Genomic DNA, 14,017 nt, shown 5'->3' on the forward strand with positions numbered 1-14,017 from the left:
TGAAAATTAGTCAAGGAATCCAAAATTTACAGAGAATCTTACAATAGATTTGGTCAAATTAGATTAACTCAAACTTTTATAGTAGAACATTATTTTCAAAGTCACTCTAAAGCTTTCAAATGCGTACATGAGTGTGTTGGGATAGATTCATAATGTTGTCAGTTGGGCACAAAATATGAAGCCAAAATTCTAGGGGATTCTTTCTCCACCAAGTCTCTAGCCAAATCCTTGAGGTGGTCATGCATTCTTATTAAATTATGGTTGTCTACCTCTACAAGACACCTGTTTTCTAGATTCTTAAAACCCAACTCTCCTTCCTATTTAGATTCGTCCCATATTATTATTGATATATCCCTGTCTTTTCCTACAAATAAACAAGCAATGTCTAAGAATATGTTCTTTTCCTATTGGTCCAGACCGTCATAGCTAATCTTGAGCCTGCTTTGCATATTTGTGGGAAGTACTTTTGATATTTTACACAATTCAGCCTCCCAATACTTCAATTTTTTCTCACCACGCATATGTGTCCCAAGAACCATGAGAGCTAACGAAAATCCATCACAAGTTTTCAAAAACATATTAACTACTTCCTCAAGACCTACATGTAGACGATATTGGTGAAAGGCATGCTAGCATAAGAGATCTTTTGACTGTTTCCAATCCAATCACATCAGATTGTATATGGATGACTCTACAATTCCCTACCTTATAACAATATCCTTATTACGAGAGGTAGCTAAAATCAGGCTACTAGAAGGAAGGACATCCTTTTCGGGCGAAAGTAATGCATTTAATTGTTGAATATGATCTACATTGTCTAAAATGATGAGAGCTTTAGATGCTTTAAGATACCTTCCCAGCGTCTGGATTCTTCCATCATTGCTGGTTATTTTCCCATTCCATTGAGCCAAGTCCTTAAGAAGCTAACTCTACAAGGAAATTAAAGGTTTGTCTCTAACATCAAATAAAAAACAAGATCTATTGTAATGTGATCTCTAACAGATAAAGATTTCTTTTGCAAGGGTTTTTTTCTCGACCCCACCAAGTCCGACAGTTCCTATCACTCTATTTTGGTCGCTTTGTGGCTGCAAACACATTTCCCTTTCAAAATATTCTATTTTCTGCTCCAAAACGGTTGGATATTGGACACATGGAGCTTTCTCGGAACTTTTTTCGACACTTCTACCATGATGTTTTCAAGGATTTGTTTCTCGTCATTGAACAAGAATAAGAGTATAACTAGTAGTCAAAAATGAGTACATAAAATGCAATAAATGTATTAATACAAAAAATTAAATACTATATTATTCAGGAGAATAAGAGGGCTAACCCATTATACTTCTCATGTTCAAAGCCACCTATATCAACAGCATTATAAAGAACCTGCCTCCATTTTCTAATGGTGTCAGACTCATATCGTGGCTTTTTACCTTGATGATGGTCAAGCACTTTCTTCTCTTGGAGCATGTGAAAATCTCGATCATACAGTCCATTACTCCACCTAAGATCAGATGGCTGGACACAGTAGAAGATACGAATGATAAGTGCTCTTGAGTCAAACATCAACACGAGTTCATTAAAACACCACACAGATTTTTCATATCGAAGAGAGAAAATAGCTATGTGCATAGAGGTCATTTGAATAGTGCCTTCAATTCTATTTGAGAAGTTAAGCCATCTCCCTCTTCCAATTCTTCAATGTCCAAAAAATCTTTAAGATCGTGTTTGGAAAGGCGATTGTAGAGATCGGTGGAAAAGGGTTTTGTTGAATTAGGACCATGATGATTAATAGAAATATCATACACATTGTAGTTTTTGTGGACATAGGAGGTGGATGAGGATTTCTTACTATCACAAATTGAAATTGCAATATGGTCTAGTTGTTCTCAGGACAACTACAAAATGGCTACCAGAAGATGACCCAAGATTTGACACTTACCCCTATGAGCTCTTCAATTTTCCTATTCTCTTGTAAAACAATGTCTCAAACTGTCCAAACTCTCTGCTTCAACATCATAAGTTTTTTCTTGAAATGCATGATCTTTTCCTGAAATTCCTCTACTGGAAATTTTGGTGCCCTATTGAATGCTTTTGTATTTGTCTGCACCAGAAGCTCAACTATCATAGCTCCAGCTTGAACCTTTGACCGACTCTCCAGAAATAGCTCATCCTGCATACTATATTTTTCATGTTGCCCCTCATGGTCATGCTCATCATGTCAGTTTATTAATACTGACTCCTCACTTGAGTCTCCTTGAAAGTCTTCTTCCTGGCCTTTTCCATGTGTGGGGACAATCTATTGTTCACCCTCTCTTGTTGTCAAACATGGATGTACTAGTGGACTGTTATCTACACGCGATTTCTCATACTCTTCATGGACATTCTCTTGGATATCTATGGACTCAACTATATAAGAGTCTACCACATCATTAGGAGGAATTACCTCCTTCCTTTCCCCATGTACTTTTTCAAGATGAATTATTATGATCAGCTTGTCATGCAAGTCTCTCTCAAAAACATTGTGTTGTTACTCACCATTTGTACTTGACTACTCAGATCCTTCATGGATGCTCTCCTAAAAACTGATGAACCCAACTATGGATGAATCCCCATGATCTGAAGGAGTCTCCAATTGTTTTTCCCTTGTTTCCTCCTTATCTCCTGGACATGAATGGTTAAGTGCCCAAGGTCCCTTGTAGAGAAAACATAGTCCTCTCCTTCTTAGTTCATTCTTGCTACATGTTTTACTACCTTTGTCCTTGCTTTCTCCACCAATCATTTTAAGCTCCTTCTTAGTCAACACCCTTCTAAGCAATTTTATGTTTTGCATGACCAACTTCTCAACTAGATCATAGGCAACTATTGATACAATTAGTTCCTTTCTCCAAATGGTTAACAATTTGGATCTTAGTATCTTGCAGATGTTAGCATCTCCTTTTGAAGACAAGGACATAATCTTTTGCATGCTTATTTTGATACTGTCTGGATGAGCTGATATAATGTTGGTGTAAAATTTCTAGAACACCTAAAATATCAAGTCCTCACATTCCAGATTCAACATGAATGTGCCAAAGCTAAACTCTACCATGAGTTCTAGTATTTTGCGTCACTTCTGAAAGGTAGAAAGCATGATGTTGTTGAACCCCTGAAGGGCTTACTATCAACTGCAATACCTCTCACATTATATCATTATTGTAAAGAAGTAGTTGTGATGTTAAAGCCATGATCCTATTGAGATAAGAAGCAACCTCTTCACAAGGATGCTCCCAAATTTTGGGTTGTATTAATGCAAGAATAGATGGCTTGAGATCCCAACTGAGTTTCTTCCATTCTGGTTTCCCCACCCTAGATAGACATGTGTCTAATTCCTCCAACTTATGAAGGCTTATGATTGAAATTGCTCGTTGTACCTCAAATCCAAGTGTCAAGACATTAGCCCCTCTTCCATGTCCTTCCTGTTAGAGTAGGTTATTTTATTAGTTGAAGGTCTTCGAAAATTCATGCGTTTTGGTGTCGTACAAAGGGTCAAACTCACAAACTTTTTCACTATTATGAGTTTGACTAACCATTGCCTGGGAAGTCATTATGAAAGTGGTTTTTGATTTGGTCATCAAGGTCGTCATCATTAATGGGAAGGGGTGTCTGAGTTAGAAATTTTTCATTATGTTTTTGAGTCTGAAGTTTGGGGGTTTCTTAAAGTCGTTCGATTGAACAATGGGTTTACAATAAAAAAGAAATGATGACAAAGAAAATATGGTTACAAACATTACAATTTCTCCTTCATCATACATTTTTCATTCCCCTCATCCTATATTCCTTCTTTGTCACTATTATCTATTTGTTCTCTTAATCCTACATATCTTTTTTCCTTATACCCTCATTCCATCAAATTATCCCTCATTTCAATCATGTATCCCATCCCATATTCCTATTTAGACCTAAATCTCTTTTATCCCAAGTCACTTAACCTTGGGCCTAAATTCTTCTACCAAAAAATAATTTCATGTAATGATTGAAATACACCCGAACACACCATATATGATTTTGGACATCATACCCACATGATGCCCCCATATCCTTTCACACTCTCAAAATTTTCATATGATTGCTTTCAGGTGAAGTGCTAATTAAACAACAATTTTAATTATGTCATCACAGGATTTGAATCATTTTCAAATCACCCAATAGGACTGCCATTTTCATTTTTTTTGTTCATAGGGGAATGAAATGGTTCATATGCAAGATTTCTGAAGAATTGGGCATCCATGGAAGGCAGAAATTAGAGAATTTCAGAAATTTTGTTGTGTTACGTTGCGTTGTTGCTACACAATGACCATGCAGGGTGTCCATAATGCTATAAGCGTTCGCGTAGTTCAGTCTCAGCGTTGTGGGAGGTAGGAGTCAGTTCCCCTGTTTGTAAATTTTTTGACAAACACTCTGATTAAGTGCAGTCAAGGTTTTTTCTATTCTCTTTGAAAAAAATTCTACGCATACCCTGTCTATTGAATACGCGCATTTAGTTTGTAATTCAAAGTCATGTCTTGATGGGAGTCACGAAGTTCTGGGTGGTTGAGGGTAAATTGTGAAGTGAAAATAAAGTGTATGCATGCTCCTTTTTTATAGTTGAAATATGCTTTGTCACCACTGATTACATATACATATCGTAATAAGTCTGCGCTATCACATTCTTTGAATTTTTCGCTCTCTGATTTATTCATGTAGCCCATCATAAATTATGAGTTATCCTTCCAAGTGTTAGGGTTAATGGCTCCCATTAACAGCAAGAAGTGAGGGGATATAGTGTATATTGAACTCAACACCTTGAACCTCATAAATTCATCCCCAACCATTAGAGTCACTTTCGAGAATGTTGTTTGCATTCCATTCTACAAGAAAGTCTATGACAAAAAGGTCCAATTAGGAAATCTGAAGATCGTTATTACAGAAAAATTCACTGCAGATTCTACTAGTCTTCCCACAACAAGGGAAAAATGGTTCAAAGGAGATTAGCTTGACATATCAGCCTTCAAACAGTTTGTGAAACTAGAGTTCAGTGATAAGTTTGCTACAATCTTTCCTATCATCTACCTTCATGACCATTACAGTGAATTGTTAAAGGTCATTCAAAGCTATTTCATGTGTTAGGGTAGATTCAGCAAGGTATACCAGTATCATCTGAAACTTCTATGGTACTTTACTGACAAGAAACCTATGATCCTGCCCTATTTCTTATTTAAAAGCTTGGAAAGAATGGCAAGTAAAGTTCAACAATAGAAGAATAAGAATATGTCTAGCTTATTCCATTTCTCACTCATAAATATTTTTGTTAAATTTGTTGTTGATAGGAGAAATATTTACTGGTCTAATTTCTTGTCTACTATTGGTTTTCTGCCACAGACAAAATCTTCATCAATAAATATCTGTGAGGAGGGAGAAGTTCGTGAAATGAAAAAAATAAGGTCACTCACATAGTACAAAAGGCTGAGACAGTTGAAGAGAAATATGTGAAACCCATCAAAAGGTTCAAATGTAGACTTGGAAAACAAGGTGAAAAGAAGGTTTCAAAGGGAAAAGAGAAGACTCAAGAAACCAAGGTTCAGGTAGTATCACTGCAAACTGCCAAATTTCAGGTCAAGGTGGAAGAGACAGTTAAGAGTGATGAGTTTGTAATGAGACCTAGGACTAGGCCAAGCACAAAGTGGAAAGTGGAGGGGGAAGATCCTCAAGTGATTGTTGAAATTTCTAAAGAAAAAAAGGAAGAGAAACAAGAAGACAACAAAGGAGAAGAAGTAAATCATGGTAAACCCATCTAGTTTGAACAAGGATAAGACACAGTGCAGTATGAACAAGATACCATACATTATGAGGAAGGGGACCCCAAGATGGTCAGGATGAAAGAGGCACTTGCAAAATATCAAATTAAAATAGCATCCATGAAAAGAAAAAACAGGGACCTGAAGGAAACAACCAAACTAGCAGATGACAAGGTAGAGTCACCTCCAGAAGATATTGCTAAGGGAAAGGGGAAGCATGTTTCATTTGCAGAGCAGGCCAAGGAGATTACAGTGGAGTGTAGTGGACCATCAACTAGAGCTTCCAATTCAAAATTTAGTTGTGCAGTAGATGAAGAAGGTGGCTCAAGCACTTGGGAAGCCACAATTTGATCAATGGAAAGAATATCATAGATGCCTAGAAGAGATGGAGGAAACCAAGGAACATGTCAATAAGTTGAGACAGGAGAATCAAAACTATAAAAGGTTAGTGCAGCATGTTCTTGAGAACTATGACAAGGAGGTATGTGAGGCATCTAAAGCTCTCAGCAGAGGCAAACACTTTGTGAAATGTTCCATTCCAGTGAGGAGACAAAGTAAAATTATTTTTGTCAGGAATCTAGTACTAAATGAAAAACTGAGCATGAAAAAGAGTTTGGACAAAGCTTGGGAATTGGTTAGAAAGTATAAGGAGGTAGGCAAAGCACCTTCACCTGAAAGAGTGCCAAGGTTGAGATCTCAAGATATGAATAAAGCAAAACCTACCTTGCCACCACCTATTGAGAAAATTGATTTCACACCTCAAACTTGAAAGACCAAGGCTTCCACCAGCAAGACCTCTAGCAAAAGGAAGAGGAGGTAAATTGTCTTGGATTGAAGTCTAAAAATTTTGTTTCTCTTTCAAATTTCAAGTTGCAGATGTTGTTTTGGTTGGTGTAATGGTGTGCTACTGATGCTTGGAGTGGCTTATATTAGTATGATGTTGTTTTGGTAAGACTAGGAGGGCATTTAAGAAACAATTTTGGAAAAGGCGTTGCACAGGTGCTACACAGTCGTTGTGCAGCTACTATGCAAGCCATGCACGTACATTTGCACATATGTTGAGAGGAAACGATTTGTTGAAATTTGAAGATAAGAACGTGGGGTAGGTGTGGCAGCCAACTCACCTCTTCAACAGCCAGCCACATGTCAGTTTTGAAATCAAAAAGTCGTTGTGTAGGCGCTTCCCAGTGAGCACCAGTTGTCCCTGTTTTTTTTTTTTATTTATTGGGTTCACAAAGATGGATTTCAAAGATATTCTTGTCTTATTAAGAAATTTATTATTTCTTAGATAAAGCCATGAAGCTTTTATGGCTTTTGTTTGTTTTTCATTGTAAGAGGAAAAAGACTCATAACAAAGAAAAACATTTCCTCTTTTTATTTTTGATTCGATCCAGAGTTGGATCAATGATGCACTGAACTTAGACACTTATGATATTTTACATATGGTCTATTTAAGATGGTTAATTCATATGAAGCAGGTTGTTGTTGGCTCAACATTATTGTGGATTGGTTTTAGGGATTATGTGATTGTGATCAATTTTCATGTATGGAATGCTTATGACTTTAGGGTTATCAATTATTGTCTACAAGGATATTTATGGTATGACACTTTGGAGTTATTTTCATATATTTATCAGTTATTGAATCAGTTTCTTCTCTACAATTTCTTGTGTATGGGTATAGTTATTTCAATTGTGTTGGAATTCAGTTTATACTGCTCTAAAACAATCGTGTCCATATTTCATTTGCAAATCAAATAATACATAATGTGCATGATGTCACTTCTCTTCAATTTCTTTCTGATGTATAAGCAATATTGTTGTGTGCAAGGAAAGGATTTGTGTTTTTGTTCTCTCCTCTATACTAAAGCTTATTTCTCCCCAAATTTTATGCTTGACAAGACTTTGTGGGTGATATTGGTTTTACTCGCATAAGCAAAGTGGGTAGTGTTAGTTCTAGTCTTCACAGCCTGTCATCAGGGATCAACATGAGCTCTTACTATGTTTGGTTTTGTTATATTTTTTTCACATTATCTTTAATTCAAAACATGTCATAAGCATCTCCATCAGAAACAACTCAGAAAGAGCTTTCCAACGGTATATCATACTCCCAAAACTGGCTCCCAGATCAAAAGATATGACCAAATGAATGGTTGACTCAAAGGCCTCTCGTGCAGCAGTTCAGGTATTGAATGATCCAGAGGAAGCTAGGAGATGTCAGTGGCTGGTCTTGTGGCTAGATTGTGACAGAGAAGAAGAGAGCATAGAATTTGACGTCTATTACCATGCTGCTAATCCTCATCTCAACATATGGCAAGCTCGTTTCTCTGCTTTGTACATTGCTGACAGTGATATTGTGGGTGAAAGGTTGGTCAGCTGGTCTCATGGTTCTAGAGAGGAAATTTCTTGAAGATTTATAGATGTTCATTCAGTGTTTATTGGGATCTGAAGAAGATTTCTTTCATTGTTAATGTGGTTTCGGTATTGACAATGGCACGGAAGGAGAGATATATTAATATCTCTGATGATCAATGGGAGCAGTTGCATTGGGAATTTTTCAATGGTTTTTCCTTCGTTTGGAAGAATCCAGTTCACATAGTTGCTTTCCTCATTTGGGCTCCGAGTTGTACAGAATGAAATGTGACAGTGATTTACAGTGGGTTAGATTCAAGGAAGCAATGGATGTTGGTTGTGAGGATGACTTTAGGGATAGTTGGGTAGGTCAATAGCCATATTCAAGAGAAGCCAATGCACAGGATGTGCAAAGACTCTCGAGAATGCAGGTGTGAACAAAAATGCTAGAATCCATTCACAAAATGTATAGCCTATTCTAAATCCTATTGAAAACCTGTCGCAGTGGAAGGAACTTTAAAAAAAGGGGTTCTCAAGGATTGTGAGCCAAAGAACAAAGCATGGTCTGATATTCTACAATCACCAGGATCAAAAGGGGCAGCCACAGATACCCCAAAACTGCCATCTAGCTATTCAATCTCAAGAGAAGATTCAACGAGTAAAGAGAATTTTCTGAGTGAAAAAGATGTTAAACCTGCGCCTGATGCTTTGGATGTAGTTGATGAGCTGAGACAAAAGAGAAAACATGTTACCATCACTTCTGATCTAGTTTCTAAACACCTAAATCAGCAGGGCAATTTCATCATATTCCCAAGGAGACACCACCATCACGTATGCTGCATGTGAATTCCATCCTATCTCACTGGCTGAAAACACCACAAACTGAAGACGGCAATGTTGGACAGTCTAAAGGGATGTCGAGACCATATGCTAATCAACAGTTTGAAACTCCAAACTCAGAAGCTAAAACATCATGCATCTTGTCATCTTCTAGTTCAAGCCCGAGAGTTCAATAGATGCTAAGCTCACCTTCAAGTAAAAGTATTGATGACAAATCTATATTAGGAGCCTTATCGATTCAACAGTTACAATATACATCCCCGACAAGATCATCACCATCAATTAAAACTAGTGGAGATGATGACAGACCTATTATAGGGATGGTTGCAGCCCACTAGAATGATAAGAAAGTACGTCTCCCAAGTGATGGGATGGAAAGGGAATACCAAATTGAACAAATAAATATAAAGAGGATCAGAAGGTAAGTTGGCACACTACACCTTTCAAAGAGAGATTAGAGAAGGCACTCTCTAATGAAGGTGGAATTGAGAGGAAAACTTTTTCTGGAAAACCTATCAATTTTGATGAATGTGAGGAAAGTGATACTGCAGCATCATAGCCAGTTGTTCATTAGCTACTGCAAGCATATTTAGCTATAGTCCATAGTTTTCAGACGTTGTCCATCATGTTTGCACGTGATCTCAATCTCTTGACCAGAAAGGAAATTTCACAATTTCTCTGAAGGCGCTATTGAAATGAGAGGTTTCAAAAAGACGCCTTTCAAGGTTGAACCACTGGATTGTGACAAGGGTTGTGTTTCATTTAGCATGTCTCTATATCAGACAACCTTCTACTTTATGTGTAGCCACTTGGCCTCTGGGCAGAAAGATGGCGATGAAATCAGAAGGAATTATGATGTCGTGGAAATCCTCAAGAACACGTGCTTGCCGCTGCATCCAAAACATACACAAGTCAAAACATAGAAACCAAGTCAAAAAATTGAAAGCCAAGACAATCTGGAGTGTGGCGTTATGCTCCTAGTTGTGGCGTTGTGCTCTTGGACTGTGGCGCTGCACGTAGCCCTTTTGCGCTGCGTAGGGCCAGTCTTAAGAGCAAAGTTCTGTAGGTGCCCGCTTAGCCTCGCATTGCTCTTTCGCTCATGCTAGGGACACCTTTGGTGTGGAACTCCTGGAATCATTTTTGGTTGCGATATCAATGAGCAAGTAATCAAAGAAACTGTTGAGGCACTGATCTCAATTGGGTTCAGTAAACTTGGTTATGAATTTGTCAATATAGATGATTATTGGAGAAGCTCCATAGATTAGAGATCAAGTTATTGCAAAAGGTGAAACGACATTGGTACAGGCACAGAAAAGGCCAACTTGAGGATTGGCAGCTATGCTGGGTCCTTCAAGATTAAAACAAAAGAGCGAAATGAGTCCTAAAGTTTATGATACTTAGCAAGAGCGAGGAATTCAATTATGGCATGTTCAAAGGAGTTGTCGTGGCATTGAGTTCTCCTTTACTATCCAAGTATATGGGACTTGAGATACAAAATCCTTTGGCAAATGAAAGGTAAAAGAATCAAAAGTGGGAGAGGATGAGAGGGTAAATGGCTGCAGAAAATCTCTGTTCTTATACATGCTCATGGTACTTATAGTTTTCTTAAACTTGTTAATGACAAAAAAGTGCTCAAGGCTCTTTGCAATGAAGCTGGTTGGCATGTCCAAGAGGATGAAACCATATACAACAAGAATCTTGTTGAATACATGATGGCTTACGTTGCTATCTATGGCATCTCTCGAGAAGGGCACAACTTCCTCGAGCAACTACAATGAGAAAGGAAACAATAGAGTCCACTCTACCATAACTAGGAACATCCCAACCAACAGCCACGCGTTTTCCAATAGGAATCCTATGAGTATGAATATAAAACTTGGTCTATGTAGGAATTTACAGAGTAAGTTCCTCAGAAAGAACACCAAAAGGACACCGCTCAGAACCAGATCACAGATCAATACACCAGTATTTTTTACGTGGTTAAAACCCTCAAAGAGGGAAACAGTCCACGGCCTGAGCCAACGTAGCCACTTCAGGCAATTTATTAATCAAAGAATGAAAATTTACATAATCTTCTATCATGCACGGATCTTCCTACAAATGACCCTCCATGCGCTTTAAATAGAATTCATGGACCAATCGGGTGTCAAGCCAAGGATCAAGTGTCGGTAATACTGAGGAGAGAATGAACCGTCGGATCACTACATATCATGACCGTCGGATTGTAAGTTACAAAATGTACAACGCTAAAGAAACACACTTTACCTAACTCTATACCTAACTCTATACTAGACCAAGTTGTACTTAACTATTTCCTATGTGTCGGAATATCCTAACATCCCCCCTTAAGAACAACTTGGGATAGGATTGAAGGATTTACAAATATGAAACAATAGGAGAAGGAAGGAGGCACTAGAGCCTATCCCCCCTTAGTGACAACTTCCTGAACTCCAACCATAAATCGAAGTTTAGTGAACTTCGCCTCTGTGAGAGCCTTTTTGAAGATGTCTGCAACTTGATCATCTGTTGAACAATATTGCACTTCAAGAACATGGTCGTGAATGAGCTTTCTGATGAAGTGCATGTGCAGTTCAATGTGTTTGTTGCGCTGATGTTGGACTAGATCTTTGCATAGCTGAATGGCACTTTGATTATCACACCAAAGTGTAGTCGGATGCTACTGCTCAAAGCCAAACTCTGACAGGATCTGACGAAGCCACAAGGCTTCCTTACTAGCTTATACGGCACCACGATACTCTGCTTCTGCTGATGAGAGAGAAATGGCACCCTGTTTCTTGCAAGCCCATGTAATAGGTCCTGAACCAAGAGTAAAGACATAACCGACACTAGACTTCCGATCATCAGGGTCACCAGCCCAATCGGAATCAGTGAAACCAACCAATAGAGGAGATGCTTTGGCACTGTAATGAATCCCAAACTGAACTGTACCTCGAACATAACGAAGTATTCTTTTAGTTGCTTTCCAATGACTTTCACAGGGGTTTTGCATGAACCGAGCAACAAGGCCAACAACAAAGGAAAGGTCAGGACGAGTATGGGTTAGATACAAACGTTTTCCTACAAGTTGACAGTATAAGGTAGCATCGACTTCAGGAGAAGTACAAGTGACTGAGAGTTTGACTCCAGAATGAAAGGGAGAAGGGGCTGGCTTACAGTCTTCCATGTGAAAATGACGTAGAATATCACAAGCATACTTGGACTGGGAAAGGGAAATACCCTCCTTGGATTGCAAGACTTGAAGACCGAGAAATTAGTGTAAGTGTCCTAAGTCTGTCATTTCAAATTTCCTTTTGAGGCTAGACTTCACATGGTTTATAAGGTTGGGATCACTACCAATAAGGAAAAGATCATCAACATAAATAAAAAGGATGATAAGAGAGTTGCCCACTTTCTTGGCGTAGACAATATTGTCAGAATGACACCTAGAAAAGCCAGATTCTAAAAGAAAGCTATCCATTTTGGCATACCAAGCCTGAGGAGCTTGCTTGAGACCATAAAGGGATTTCTTAAGTTGACAAACAAGGCTAGAGTCTGTTTGTATGAAGCCAATGGGTTGTTCCATATAGATTTCTTCTTGCAAATCCCCATGCAAGAAGGCAGATTTAACATCCATCTGATGGACTTCCCATTTGAAAGAGGCAGTAAGGGAAAGAACAAGGCGGATAGAGTTCATTTTGGCAACATGGGAGAAGGTTTCAGTGTATTCAATGCCTTCAACCTGTGAAAAGCCTTTAGCAACAAGACAAGCTTTATGTTTATCAACTTTCCCATCTGGTCCATACTTGGATCTGTAAACCCATTTGCGTCTAACAAGTTTTCATCCCTTTGGTAAAGGAACAAGATCCCATGTATCATTTGCCAATAATGAATGATATTCTTCATTCATAGCTGCTTCCCAATCTGGATGGCCTGAAGCTTCTGCAAAGGTGTCAGGATCATAATTTACTGGAGCTTGAGCTAGTAAAGAAGAGGCTCTCTCGAACTGAGAACGTGTGCGTCGCTGATCTGTAGGATCACCGGCAAGATCACCTACTGCATCTCGAGTAGCACGAACCAATTTTGGAAGCTCAGGAGCTGAAGGAGGATCCTGAGATGGTGGGGGAGGATTGTCATCCTCACTTTCATCATCTGAAAAAGAAATGTTTTCAAAGGTAGAAGAGATAGGGAGAGGTGGCACATCCGTCAGACTAGGCTCAGAGGCCGATATATTTTCATCAAATTTTACATCTCTTCTAATGATAACATTTTTGGACTTAAATGGAATAAGTCTATAGCCTTTGACATCTTCAGAATATCCAAAAAAAGTACATTTTTCACTCTTAGGTTCTAAAGCTTTATGCTTTTCATCTGGAATATTGGCCCACCCTTCACTTCCAAAAACACGAAAGTGACTTACATCTGGTTTGTTTGAGCTCCATGCTTCTTCTGGAGTGATATTCTTTAAAGCCTTAGTAGGAGTGCGATTTATTATGTAATTTGCACAGTTAATTGCTTCTGCCCAAAAACTAAGACCAAGTCCTTTAGATTGTAGCATACAATTAGCCATTTCCTTTAAGGTGCGATTCTTCCTTCAGCTACACCATTTTGTTGTGGAGTATATGGAACAGTATGTTGCATTTGAATTCCATTCTCAGTCCAATAGTTGATGAATGTGTTTTTAACATATTCTCCGCCATTATCAGATCTTAACTTAAGAATTTGATGTCCAGATTGTTTTTCAACAAAGGTCTTGAAGGCCAAAAAAGTGTTAAATACTTCACTCTTGAGTTTTAAGAAGTATACCCAAGTGCGTCTGGAGAAATCATCAATGAAAGTTAAGAAATACTTGCAACCAGAGAATGACACAACTGGAAGTGGACCACATAAATCACTATGCACAAGCTGTAAAGGGGCTGAGGCATGCCAAGAGGCACGTTTTTCAAAATTGTCCCGATGATGTTTTCCGAGTACACATCCGGAACAAACACCATCTCTGCAAGATACCATAGGAAG

Source organism: Pinus tabuliformis, chromosome 1_1 (genome assembly GCF_031772625.1).
Source record: "Pinus tabuliformis cultivar Carrire ecotype Pingquan chromosome 1_1, CPIR1, whole genome shotgun sequence".
In the NCBI taxonomy this organism is placed as follows: Eukaryota; Viridiplantae; Streptophyta; class Pinopsida; order Pinales; family Pinaceae; genus Pinus; species Pinus tabuliformis.